This window comes from Megalopta genalis, chromosome 13 (genome assembly GCF_051020955.1).
Source record: "Megalopta genalis isolate 19385.01 chromosome 13, iyMegGena1_principal, whole genome shotgun sequence".
Taxonomy (NCBI): Eukaryota; Metazoa; Arthropoda; class Insecta; order Hymenoptera; family Halictidae; genus Megalopta; species Megalopta genalis.
In genome coordinates this window covers 5,563,644-5,575,995 of record NC_135025.1, presented here as the reverse complement: position 1 = coordinate 5,575,995, position 12,352 = coordinate 5,563,644, and the positions used below count along the sequence as shown (strand labels likewise).

General features: G+C 47.3%; 1 protein-coding gene across 1 annotated transcript in view; it reads right to left on the bottom strand.

The window, feature by feature from the left end:
• The window catches only part of GEFmeso (Guanine nucleotide exchange factor in mesoderm), a 74,014-nt gene that overhangs the window by 59,102 nt on the left and 2,560 nt on the right, over positions 1-12,352 (bottom strand). The window lies entirely within an intron of this gene.

The window sequence follows — 12,352 nt, the reverse complement described above, 5'->3', positions numbered from 1 at the left end:
GACGAGGCCGATCGATTAATCGCCGGCGCGATCGAGGAGTTAAACGTCGAAGCGGCTCGTTTCGAATGCGACCGCGAGCCGGGCCCGAGCCGGGCCCGAGCCAAGCCCGAGAGGAAAACGCGACGCCGCGCCGGAAGTCGTTGGCTGTTCTTCGCAAAAAATTTCGGGGCTCGAGAGGAAACGTTGGAGAAAAAAGACACAACCTTTGCGAGAAAGGAAGGGGCCGGAGATCCGAAAAAAATCCGCGAGGCCCCCGCGGGGCCTTCGCGGGGCCCGTTCCCAGGATCCGTACGCGATTCGAGGCTTAGAATACGTGAGACGCCGCGCCGGCGAGGGCAGAGCCGTTCTCCTTTAAAGTTTCTGCACGTGCAGCCGCGAGGATCCACGGTGTCGGGAAATCAAGTTCAATGGCGTCGCCGCACGGTCGTCGGACGGCCATGTTTTCGCATCGCGGTGCGATCGTTCTCGAGGCTGCGCCTCTTGCGCGAATAAAAAAGTAGAATGTGTCGAAAATTGTTCGTTCTTGCGCTCTTCGTGTTAAAACTAAATCAACGAACTATCGGTTGTTAACAAAACCAAGCGGAATTTGTTTCTATAGTAGGCTAAACTATGTCAGCTACCAAAGCACGAAGACGATAAAGAAATGATAACCTTAACGAAAGAACGACGATGCAAAGATGACGCTGTCTACAGTAATGTCTCCCTTACTGACGCTCAGATTGCGCAGAAAAATGGACGATTTTGGGAAGAGGAGATACGATTATTCGAGCCGTCGCAGCTCGTTTTTATAGTTGTTGGCAATTCGTGGCTATAAAAATGAACCGCGAGGATCGAACGATCGCGTCTCCTCTTCCTAAATTGTCCATTTTTGTGGACGGTCTGGGCGTCAATTAGAGAGACGTTACCGTAGATCTTGCCGTGTTAAAATTACAAACTATCGGTTGTGAACGAAACAACGCGGAATTTGTTTATATAGTAACTTGAACGTGTCAATTACCAAAGCAGAAGCCAAGAAAATGATAACTTTAACGAAAGAACGACAAACGTAACGCTATCTATTGCTGCGAACCGAAATTACTTTCTTGCCAAGTAATGTCTCCCTTACTGACGCTCGGATTGCGCAGAAAAATGGACGATTTTGGGAAGAGGAGATACGATTATTCGAGCTTTGCGGATCGTTTTTATAATTCTTGATAATTCGTAATTATGAAAACGAACCGCAAGACACGAATAATCGTATCTCTACTCCCCGAATTGTCCATTTTCGTGGACAATCCGAGCGTCAATTCGAGAGACATTACTGTACCTATTGATGCAAACCGAAATTACTTTCTTGCCAACCCAATACAGTACTTTCTCTCTAATTAACGCTCAGATTGTCCAAATAAATGCACAATTTGGGAAGAGGAGACACGATTATTCGAGCCGTTGCAGCTCGTTTTCATAGTTCTCGACAATTCGTAACTATGAAAACGTACCGCAACGTTCGCACAATCGTATCTCTACTCCCCGAATTGTCCATTTTCGTGGACTATCTATGCGCCAATTAAAGAGACATTACTGTACGTATTGGATGCAAACCGAAATTACTTTCTTGCCAACCCAATACAGTACTTTCTCTCTAATTAACGCTCAGATTGTCCAAATAAATGCACAATTTGGGAAGAGGAGACGCGATTATTCGAGCCGTTGCAGCTCATTTTCATAGTTCTCGACAATTCGTAACTATGAAAACGAACCGCAAGGCTCGCACAATCGTATCTCTACTCCCCGAATTGTCCATTTTCGTGGACTATCTATGCGCCAATTAAAGAGACATTACTGTACGTATTGGATGCAAACCGAAATTACTTTCTTGCCAACCCAATGCAGTAATTTCTCTCTAATTGTCGCAAAATGCACAATTTGGAAAGAGGAGACACGATTATTCGAGCCGTTGCAGCTCGTTTTCATAGTTCTCGACAATTCGTAACTATGAAAACGTACCGCAACGTTCGCACAATCTTACCTCCGCTCCCCGAATTGTCCATTTTTCTGCAGAATCCGATCGTCAATTAGGGAGACATTTACTGTAATCGCATGGAAAGTCCGCTCCACGAGCTCCCCGTTGCTCGTATTGTCCTGCGGTCGCCTCTGTCTCTTATGTTCATTATTTTACGTAACCGAGTTTCTATATCGGAACTTAATACATACATTGATTATAGTAGATCGAATGTCCTTGTCATACAGGTTGCGCCCAACACCGTTACCTTCGACCGCCGGCACCGTCCAGACGCGAGACTCCTCCGGCGCGAAACGAGAGACGAGACCCGCTCCGTCCCGCTCCGATATCCGCTCGCACCGAATCTCTCCTCTTCCGACGAGAGCCGAGCGACTCCTCTCCTCCCCCTCTTTCCCCCCTCGATAATGGCTATCCGAACGGAATCGCCTCGCATCCTTTTCCTTCGCGCCAGTCGACGGAGTTTCGCGTCGGCCGGAGGATGTTTACGGACCTCGTTCACGCGCGGCGGGCCCGTATCTCCGCGCGGCGTTTTCCGCGCGGCTCGCCCCCGCGCGCCGCGATTCCCGCGATTCCCGGCGTGCACGCGACGCGCAAAAATTCCACGCTCGTCCCTTCGCTTCGCTTTGCTCGCGTGACGTCTTCGTTCGAGCCTGCGGGACATCGCGGGCGCCGCGAGCATTTTGTTCGCGGGTCTCGTTTTCCCGCGAAAATTTCTCTCGCGGAACGTTGACCCGTTATCCGGCGATGTGCCATTTTTTAGAGACTTCGGGCATTAAATCAGCGAGAACGTATCGGGTGCTCCATAAAAGTATCAAGAATTCCCGCCATTTTGTTTTAAATCGTTGGTAAAAACTTCATTAATTTCAATTTAATCCTTTTTTAGGGGGTTTTTGAATTGGTAAGGTAACGACATTTTTAAATTGAAAAGGTAATGGGTTAACGCGCGTCGATGTTTCGCGACAGCTCGCGTGGACTACGGGCGAGAATGCACGCGAAAGCATCCCCGGGTAACGTAATACTGCGCGCGTCTCGTTAAGGGGCTCGACTAACCCTTGTTTACAAAGGGTAAGCCTCGCCGCGAGCATCTTCTTCTCGGTGCATATTCATGATAAGGCTTCCGAGCTTTAACGCGCTGGACGAGTCGCGGTCTCCGCGCACGGTGCATCGGTGTCTTCCGAGTGCATCGGTGCCTTCTGGGTGCATCGGTGCCTTCTGGGTGCATCGGGTCGACAGGAACGGGATTAAAGTCCGCGTTCGGGCACCCGATCGCGCGGCTCGGAATTCTTGCGCGAAGATGGCGAACGATGTCCGAGACCGATCGCAGCGAATTCTCCCTAATTGACGCGCTCAGAATTCTACAGAAAAATGGACAATTTTGGAAGGGGAGATACGATTATTACTTATTTGTTGTTATTATTCATTTTATACGGATATAAAATGGACAATTTGGGAAGAGGAGATACGATTACTACTTATTCGTTATTATTATTCATTTTATACGGATGTAAAATGGACAATTTGGGAAGAGGAGATACGATTATTACTTATTCGTTATTATTATTCATTTTATACGGATGTAAAATGGACAATTTTGGAAGAGGAGATACGATTATTACTTATTTGTTGTTATTATTCATTTTATACGGATATGAAATGGACAATTTCGGAAGAGGAGATACGATTATTACTTATTCATTATCATTATTCATTTTATACGGATATAAAATGGACAATTCGGAAAGAGGAGATACGATTATTACTTATTCGTTATTATTATTCATTTTATACGGATATAAAATGGACAATTTCGGAAGAGGAGATACAATTATTACTTATTCATTATCATTATTCATTTTATACGGATATAAAATGGACAATTCGGAAAGAGGAGATACGATTATTACTTATTCGTTATTATTATTCATATTATACATTTTACAACTATAAAAATATAAACAATAATCGTATCTCCTCCTTGCAAATTGTCCATTTTTTGGTAAAATTTTGTGCGTCGATCAAGGGGAATTTTACCGTATTTTTCTGGCGGGCTCGTGCGACGGGAATCTACCGTTCTGCACGGTTAAATTTACCGCATGTAAATTCTGGCGTACGGGATGGTTTCTCCTTTCAAGTTCTGACTCGCGCGCGGAGAAGATAGAGAAAATAGATGAAATAGACGCGGTGCAACGACGATCCGGGTTCGGCATTCAACCCTTTCAAGCCGAAGCCTTTTTTTCATCGATATACAGCGAGCGTAGAGAATTATTCGTGCAGATTTTCACACCGTCGAGAAATGGGTTTTCACGATCGTATCGCACGATTTACGAATATCCGTCGATCCTTCCGTATTATCTAAGCTGGTCTCGGTCCAAGCTAGTTAACTCGGACACTCGATATTGCAGCAATTAAAATAAATTCATTCTTATTAACTTTCTATACGGCAATGCATAACGGTCGCTTTTAGACCGCTGCACGCTCGGAGCGTTAATGCTACGAAATTCAAAATATTCATTTCTTTTGATGATGATGATTCCGCGATGAGACGCGGCCGCGGCGTTCCGAACGCAAAAATCGTCGAGAAAAATTCCAAGAAAGATTATACGTTTCACGTACGCGTCGATTACAGAATATTAGAGAACAGGTTTTAATAATGGTTCTCTATCGTATTTCAGCAGCTGTGCTTGCAACGTTTAATCCGGCTTTAAGGCATTTTTCAATCCGCGAGTATAAATAAACGAATAGATTCGATTTCATTACCTTAATCTAAATTATTCCAGCAGCGAACCATTTTCTCACAGCGCGCGAACTTATTTAATTGAATAAATATTGCGCGCATTTCGCGTTCAGCAATGTGCGAATTGTGTGCTCGTGTGAACTTACGTGACTCGCTTATATAATTTATACACACACGTACAAATATATAAATATGTACAATTATATTTTATATACGTACAATACGCACAATTATATATTATGTATAATTTATGTAAATATGTACACGTATACATATACATATATCTATATATCTATATCTATATCTATATCTATATCTATATCTATATCTATATCTATATATCTAGATATAGATATAGATATAGATATAGATATACATATATAGATATAGATATAGATATAGATATAGATATAGATATAGATATAGATATAGATATAGATATAGATATAGATATAGATATAGATATAGATATAGATATAGATATAGATATAGATATAGATATAGATATAGATATAGATATATATACATATATATATATATTGTACAACGTATTAATAGTATTAATTATCTACGTTGTGTAGAAAAATGCAAAAAATATTTTGGCCGCGGGAGATTCGATTAGTTAAGAAGACTCGTTGTTACAAGCAAATTGTTGCAAAAGGTTCGTCAAAGGAATCCCAACTACCCGTTGGCGCGACGATTATAAAACTACAATTATAAGGAGGAAACGGCGAGATTATGAGATTATTTTAAAAATTATGACACAGTATTTGGGGCGTCCGCGGTAATACGAATACGTCCGCGGTAAATCGTACGAAATCGCGGCGAACGTATCGAAGAGCCACCGATCGAGCAAGATCAGACGAAGATCTTGACGCGGATCGGCCCCGCGGACCCGTAGATCGTAGGCGCGGCGGTTACGAGCGAAGTATCCGGCGCGAGCACTTGGCGTTACAAATGCAGCTTAGGGAAGCCGATGATACGCCCACGCTGCATCGGGCCCACGCGGGCCCAACCGTCGACGCGGTGACCCGGGTGTCGCATCTTGGAATGTTATCTATGAAAATGTTAATACAGTGTAACACAACGCGGTTAAATTTACACGAAATCGGTGCATTTAAATTTACACGACCCAGGCCCCTCGAGCTCGGCGAGGCCCCGCGTCTCAATGGGACCGGGATAAAGATCGGTTACAGCGAAGAAACACCGCCGTTCATAAGTCTACAGGCTGTCCCAAAAATGTCTCGCGATCCGAAAGTGGCGGGTTCCTCGGGTCATTCGAAGCAACTTTTTCCTTTACAAGAATTTTCTCCGAGGCACCGTTAACGAGTTATTGAACGGAAAACGTGGACCAATCGGAGAGCGAGCGCGCCCGGCGCTCCGCCCTGGCGGCCAGTATCGCGTCGCGCCGGCCCTCCAGTGGACGCGAGGGCGGGGCGTCAGCCGCGCGCGATCACTCATTGGCCACGGTTTTTCGTTGATAACTCGTTAACGGTGCCTCGGAGAACATTTTTGTAAAGGAAGAAGTTGCTTCGAATGATCCGAGGAACCCGCCACTTTCGGATTGCCGGACATTTTTGGGACACCCTGTATATTGATCCTAGGAATTGCAGCTGCGTGTGCACATTTAGAATAACATAACCCTGACACAGAGTAATCGGAACGTCCGCAATATTTACCTTGTAGTAATAGACACATAAGCTCGATAATATTATGCACACGTACGGTTTCTTTACTCGACGCTGTTCAAGGAAATTCGTGCTCTCATAGAACCAATATTTCGAGAGAACTAAATCTTCGAGTTAAAGAATAAAGAAGAACGTAGCACGAGTTGTCGATTCATTGGCGCGACAGTTCTCATTCTCTCCGTCGAAGTTCGCCTTCGTCGAGAAAACCAGGCGTTAACGCCTAACGTAACTTAACCTAATTGTTTCCCGATTCGTCAGATCACACAAAGGTTGCGAGCGGATCGCAACAATTGTCAAGTGAGTCACCTGTGTGGACACGGGACTCGCTCGTTATCAGGTCCCGCCTCGAAAAAACCTCCGAGCTTTATCGCGGGACGCGTCATGCTCTTTATCCGTCGGCTCGCGCTATTATTCGCCGCGCGGTTCCCGGTGTCCAGAGAAACTGAAGCTGTAAACTGAACTTTAACGTTCCGACCGGCCGAGCACGCGACAAAAATGCACGGAATCGTCGCTGTTGTTGTTCTTATTATTATTATGACGGAGACCACGTGCGTCTAGCAGCTATTCGAGCACCCATTCCTGGTGCCGAAGAAGACAGTGAAAGGTACCATTACGATCCTACTGCCTGGCGGAAGGCAGCTCTGCTCGCCGTGTAACTTGCCAGAATGATTATTGCTGCGCGCGTTACGTGCGCCCATAGGGAATCACAGAGACGTCAAATTCCGAGGTCGAAAAGCCGGTGAAAGTTGCCATTGTTGTTCTATCTCCAGCCTGTACAGGGTGTCCCGAAAATGTCTTGCAATCCGAAAGCAGGGGATTCTCGAGGTCATTCGAAGCAACTTTTCCCTCAGCGAAAATGCGATCCGCGGCTTCGTTTACGAGTTATCAACGGAAAACGTGGACCAATCGGGGAGCGAGCGCGCCCGGCGCTCCGCCCCGACGGCCGATGCCGCGTCGCGTTGGTCCTCCAGTGGTCGCGAGGGCGGGGCGTCGGCGTGCGCGATCGCTCATCGGTCAGTGTTTTTCGTTGATAACTCGTGAACGAAGCCTCGGAGAACATTTTCGCAAAGGAAAAAGTTGCTTCGAATCACCTCAGGAACCTCCTATTTCCGGATTGCGAGACATTTTCGGGACACCCTGTATACCCAGGCCGGTCCCGTCGGGAATATTATTTTTATCGCGTCGACCTGCCAAGCTGGGAACAAACCGAATTCCTCGATCAAAAGCGAACGGTAACAAAAGGTTTACCCATGGAAAGCGCGCGTTCTCGATGCGCCGTCGGGCGTTCGAGGGTTGATACAGAGGGGCCGGAGACGTTCGTAGACCCCGCGCGATGCCCGATCAAAGGGGCCCGTGTTATTCTTACTGGTCCAGGGGAATTTGTCTCCCAATCGCGGGTCCGTGAACGCGGCTGAACGGCGTGGTTTCTCGCGACTGGTTTACATAGGACCGTGTACAAAGCTCGCGTAAGCGTAAGCGACTCGTGTAAGCGAACGTGTCCGGGACCCGGGGGACCGGGAAGAGACAACCTGTATATCATGGCTGGGAACAAGTGGGCGAGATAGATGCGCGCAATCTCTCCCGGCCTCATACCCGGCGTGCCGGCGCGCGTATATGAGCCTGGTCGTGTAATAACACCGCCTCTCGGACCTTAGGCGACCGTTCGTTCGTTCGTTCGTTCGTCGTTGTATAGTCGTCGTTGCCGGCGCGCGGGATAAGACAACGCCTGTCATATACAGGGTGTCCGAAAAATGTCTCGCAATCCGAAAGCGGCGGCTTCCTCGGGTCATTCGAAGCAACTTTTTCCTTTGGAAAAATTTTCTCCGACGCACCGTTAACGAGTTATCAACGAGAAACAGCGACCAATGAGAGGCGAGCTCGGCTGGCGCGAGGCGTCCGAGCCAACGAGCGGAACCGGGCTTCGCGCGCTGGTTGGCCGGGCCGCCTCGCGTCAGCCGTACTCGATTCTTATTGGTCACGGTTTTTCGTTGATAACTCGTTAACGGCGCCTCGGAGAACATTTTTGTAAAGGAAGAAGTTGCTTCGAACGATCCGAGGAACCCGTTATTTTCGGATTGCGAGACATTTTTGGGACATCCTGTATTATCGTCGACCGCGATGGACGTCGATCTCCTCCGTCGACGTACATCGATCAGGAGAGCAGAGAGGACGAGGCTGTTTCGAGGAGGAGGAGGAGGAGGAATGCTGGCGGTCGAGGACACGACGGATTTTCTAAGACAAGATGGATCGAGCTCCTCCGGCTCTATTGTTTCCCGGGCCGTTCCTTGAACTTACGGAAATTTTCAGGGCTCGGCAGCGTCGTCGCCCGTGTCCGGGCCGGGCCCATAAAAATCCAGACGGCACGGTAGAGCCGGTTGCTCGATTTTTGGGCGTGTGCATACACGGGACGTGCATACACACGTGACACGCAAGCAAGCATAGTCTCTACGGCTGTTTCCGTCTCCGTGGCGACGCGCAGAGGCCGCGAGGAAAACACAGGCCTCTCTCACTCTTTCTCTCTCTCTCTCTCTTTCTCTCTCGCGTTCTCTCGACCCACAGGTCTCTCTAAGCTGCATCCGGCAGAGCGAGTGTTTTTTGCGCGTCGTATCGCATCCTTAAGTTCGCCACTTGTCCCGCGAGCTGGCCGGAGCTGGCTGCGGAGCTGAGCCGGAGTCGTCCGGAGCCGCCGCGCCGGGAGGAGCGTATTCGTGACCGTCGTGCACGAGCACGAGAGCATGCAAATGAAAATCGGCAATTTTCACGAGAGTCACGAGCATCGGCGGCGACGAGAGACCCTCGCGAAATCATCGACCTCTTCCACGGACAGCGAGAACGCACGTTCTCTAACCCTCGGTCGAATTCTTTTGAAATTTCTGCACGCGTCCCATGATACAGTAATGTCTCTGTAATTGACGCCAGGATTGACTACGAAGATGGTCAATTTGGGAAGGGGAGACACGATTATTCGAGCCTTGGGGTTTATTTTTATAGTTATAAATTGTCCACAATTGTAAAAACGAGCAGCAAGGCTCGAATAGTCGTATCGCCTCTTCCCAAAATCGTCCATTTTTCTGCGCAATCCGAGCGTCAGTAAGGGAGACATTACTTGGCAAGAAAGTAATTTCGGTTCGCAGCAATAGATAGCGTTACGTTTGTCGTTCTTTCGTTAAAGTTATAATTTTCTTGGATTCTGCTTTGGTAATTGACACGTTCAAGTTACTATATAAACAAATTCCGCGTCGTTTCGTTCACAACCGATAGTTTGTAATTTTAACACGGCAAGATCTACGGTAACGTCTCTCTAATTGACGCCCGGATCGTCCACAAAAATGGACAATTTAGGAAGAGGAGACGCGATCGTTCGATCCTCGCGGTTCATTTTTATAGCCACGAATTGTCAACAACTATAAAAACGAGCTGCGACGGCTCGAATAATCGTATCTCCTCTTCCCCGAATTGTCCATTTTTCTGCGCAATCTGAGCGTCAGTAAGGGAGACATTACTGTATTATCTTGGCAAGAGAGTAATTTGGATTTGCAGCAATAGATAGCGTTACGTTTGTCGTTCTTTCGTTAAAGTTATAATTTTCTTGGCTTCTGCTTTGGCAATTGACACGTTTAACCCTTTGCACTCGAAGTCATTTCAACTATAAATCTAAATTCATTCCTCCGACTTATGGTATTTCTATTTTATACGACAAAGAGCATTTTATGCGTATAAAATTCAGTCTTGCGACTCGTACAACAATTAGACTTTCAACCATTTTTTGTATCTAAGCTTTTATAATATAAAAATTATCTTGGAACGTGATGTAACAATTTTAGCGGTGTCGCGGATCATTTTCTCTCATTTTCCACGACGCGGCAAGATCTACGGTAACGTCTCTCTAATCGACGCCCAGATCGTCCACAAAAATGGACAATTTGGGAAGAGGAGGCACGATTATTCGATCCTCGCGGTTTATTGTAATAGTTACAAATTGTCCACAATTATAAAAACGAGCCGCAACGGCTCGAACAATCGTATCTCCTCTTCCCAAATTATCCATCTTATTAAACAATCCGTGCGTCAGTAAGGGAGAGACATTACTATATAACGATCGCGCAACCGCTTCGACTAATTCGTAACACACAAAACTCTACGATAATAAGCGTGTGTACGCGTAAAGGGCAGCTCCGAGATAATTGGCTTATCTGGCCGGCGTAAAAAAAAAAAACCCCGTAAATTCTCGGATCGGGTGCAGCGCGTTGAAAAATGACGATGCATATAGATCCGAGATAAGGGACGGGGGAAGGGGGACCGGGTCGTAACGTCACTTTCACGTGTGTACACACACGAGATCGCGCGCGCGCGCGCGCTCACCGCCAGCTGAACTAGCGGACAAATCGAATCGTAAGAAGTTCACGTTTTCTCTTCCACGTGAAATTCCGTGAAATATAGTACGGTACTGTTACTCGCGCCTCGTGTATCCCGCTTATCTTCGGTTCGGAACGGCTCGCGCGCGCGTCCGACCGACCGGGGTCTCTTTTACTCTTTTTTTTCTCTTCTTCTTTTTGCTTTTTTCCGTCGCGTCTCGCGCCTCGCGCGGATCGTGAGAGCCGTAGGGAGCTTTCGAGGGGGGTAGAAGGGGGACGCCCGGCGAGGGGAATCGAATCTTCGAACGAGATCTCGAAATCTCGTCGTTTCACGCGCGGGTCGCGATTGAGAACCGCTGGCCGATCTATCCGATTAATGTTTGCCCGAGCACTCGGATCTAGCGACAACACTCCGGTGTCAGCGAATGCGTGGCTGACACAACCTGTCGCACGGATTTCTACGGATCCGCGAGCGAACGGATCGTCCACCGTGCAGAGATCGCCGCGCGGAAGATCAACGCCGCCGCGGAATAAACCGGCGGCGACGATCCGCTCCGCTTTTGTCTTCGACGCGCGCGTATTCGCTTTATAAGTTCTAATCGAAAGTCCGTGAAAAAGATGTCCCGCTCGCGATAACCGTGCGCTCTCGATTTCTCTCTCTCTCTCTCTCTCTCTCTCTCTCTCTCTCTCTCTCTTTCTCTACTCTCTCTCTCTCTTTGTCTACTCTCCCTCCCTTTTTCTCTCTCTCTCTTTCTCTACTCTCTCTCTCTCTCTCTCTCTCTCTCTCTCTCTCTCTCTCTCTCTCTCTCTCTTTATCATCTCGCTTTCTCTCTCTCTCTCTCTCTCTCTCTGTCTCTCTCTCTCTCTCTCTCTCACTCGGCTAGCGAGATGCGATTGTAGAATGCGATGTAGGAAGTATTGTGACAGCGATACGCGCGTACCAGGTATTTTTATTTTTTTTTCTTTCTTTTTTCTTTCTTTCCCGCGACTCCGTTATCTCTCCAGATTTTTTCAAACCTTAACGCAAGATGGATTGTTCAATCACCTAGATAGATTAGAGTGGTAGCTTCGATAATGCGGTCTTCGCGCGGTTCTAGGAATGGCGATCGTATCTCGAGGATCGTTCGAAGGAAGGAGAATCGAATTCGAAAAATTCGCGCGAAATAATCGGCCGCGTCGATGAATTATTTGGTCGCCGCTTCGTTCGATACGGCGGCACGTGTCTACGCTCCTTTGGCTACTAGCAACGTTTTAAATTGGCCAAATTATCCACTCGAGAGGTGAGACGCGCGCGAATGCATTACGCGCAATCAACGCGCGCGCGCGCGCGGTCGTCGCTCGCGAGACGTTCCGATTGGCGCGACCGATAGGAAAATTTTCGGATGAAAATCTCGTTTTCGCCTGACGATCTTAACCCATTGGCTGTCGGATTAGGAGATATCTCGTTAGTGGGTGCTGCGAGCTTAGATCGGCTATAAATGGCTGTTCGAGTTAGGAACTGTTAGCAAGGATGAATGAAAAATGTATGTATATATATGTATACATACATTTATATATATATTATTATTATATT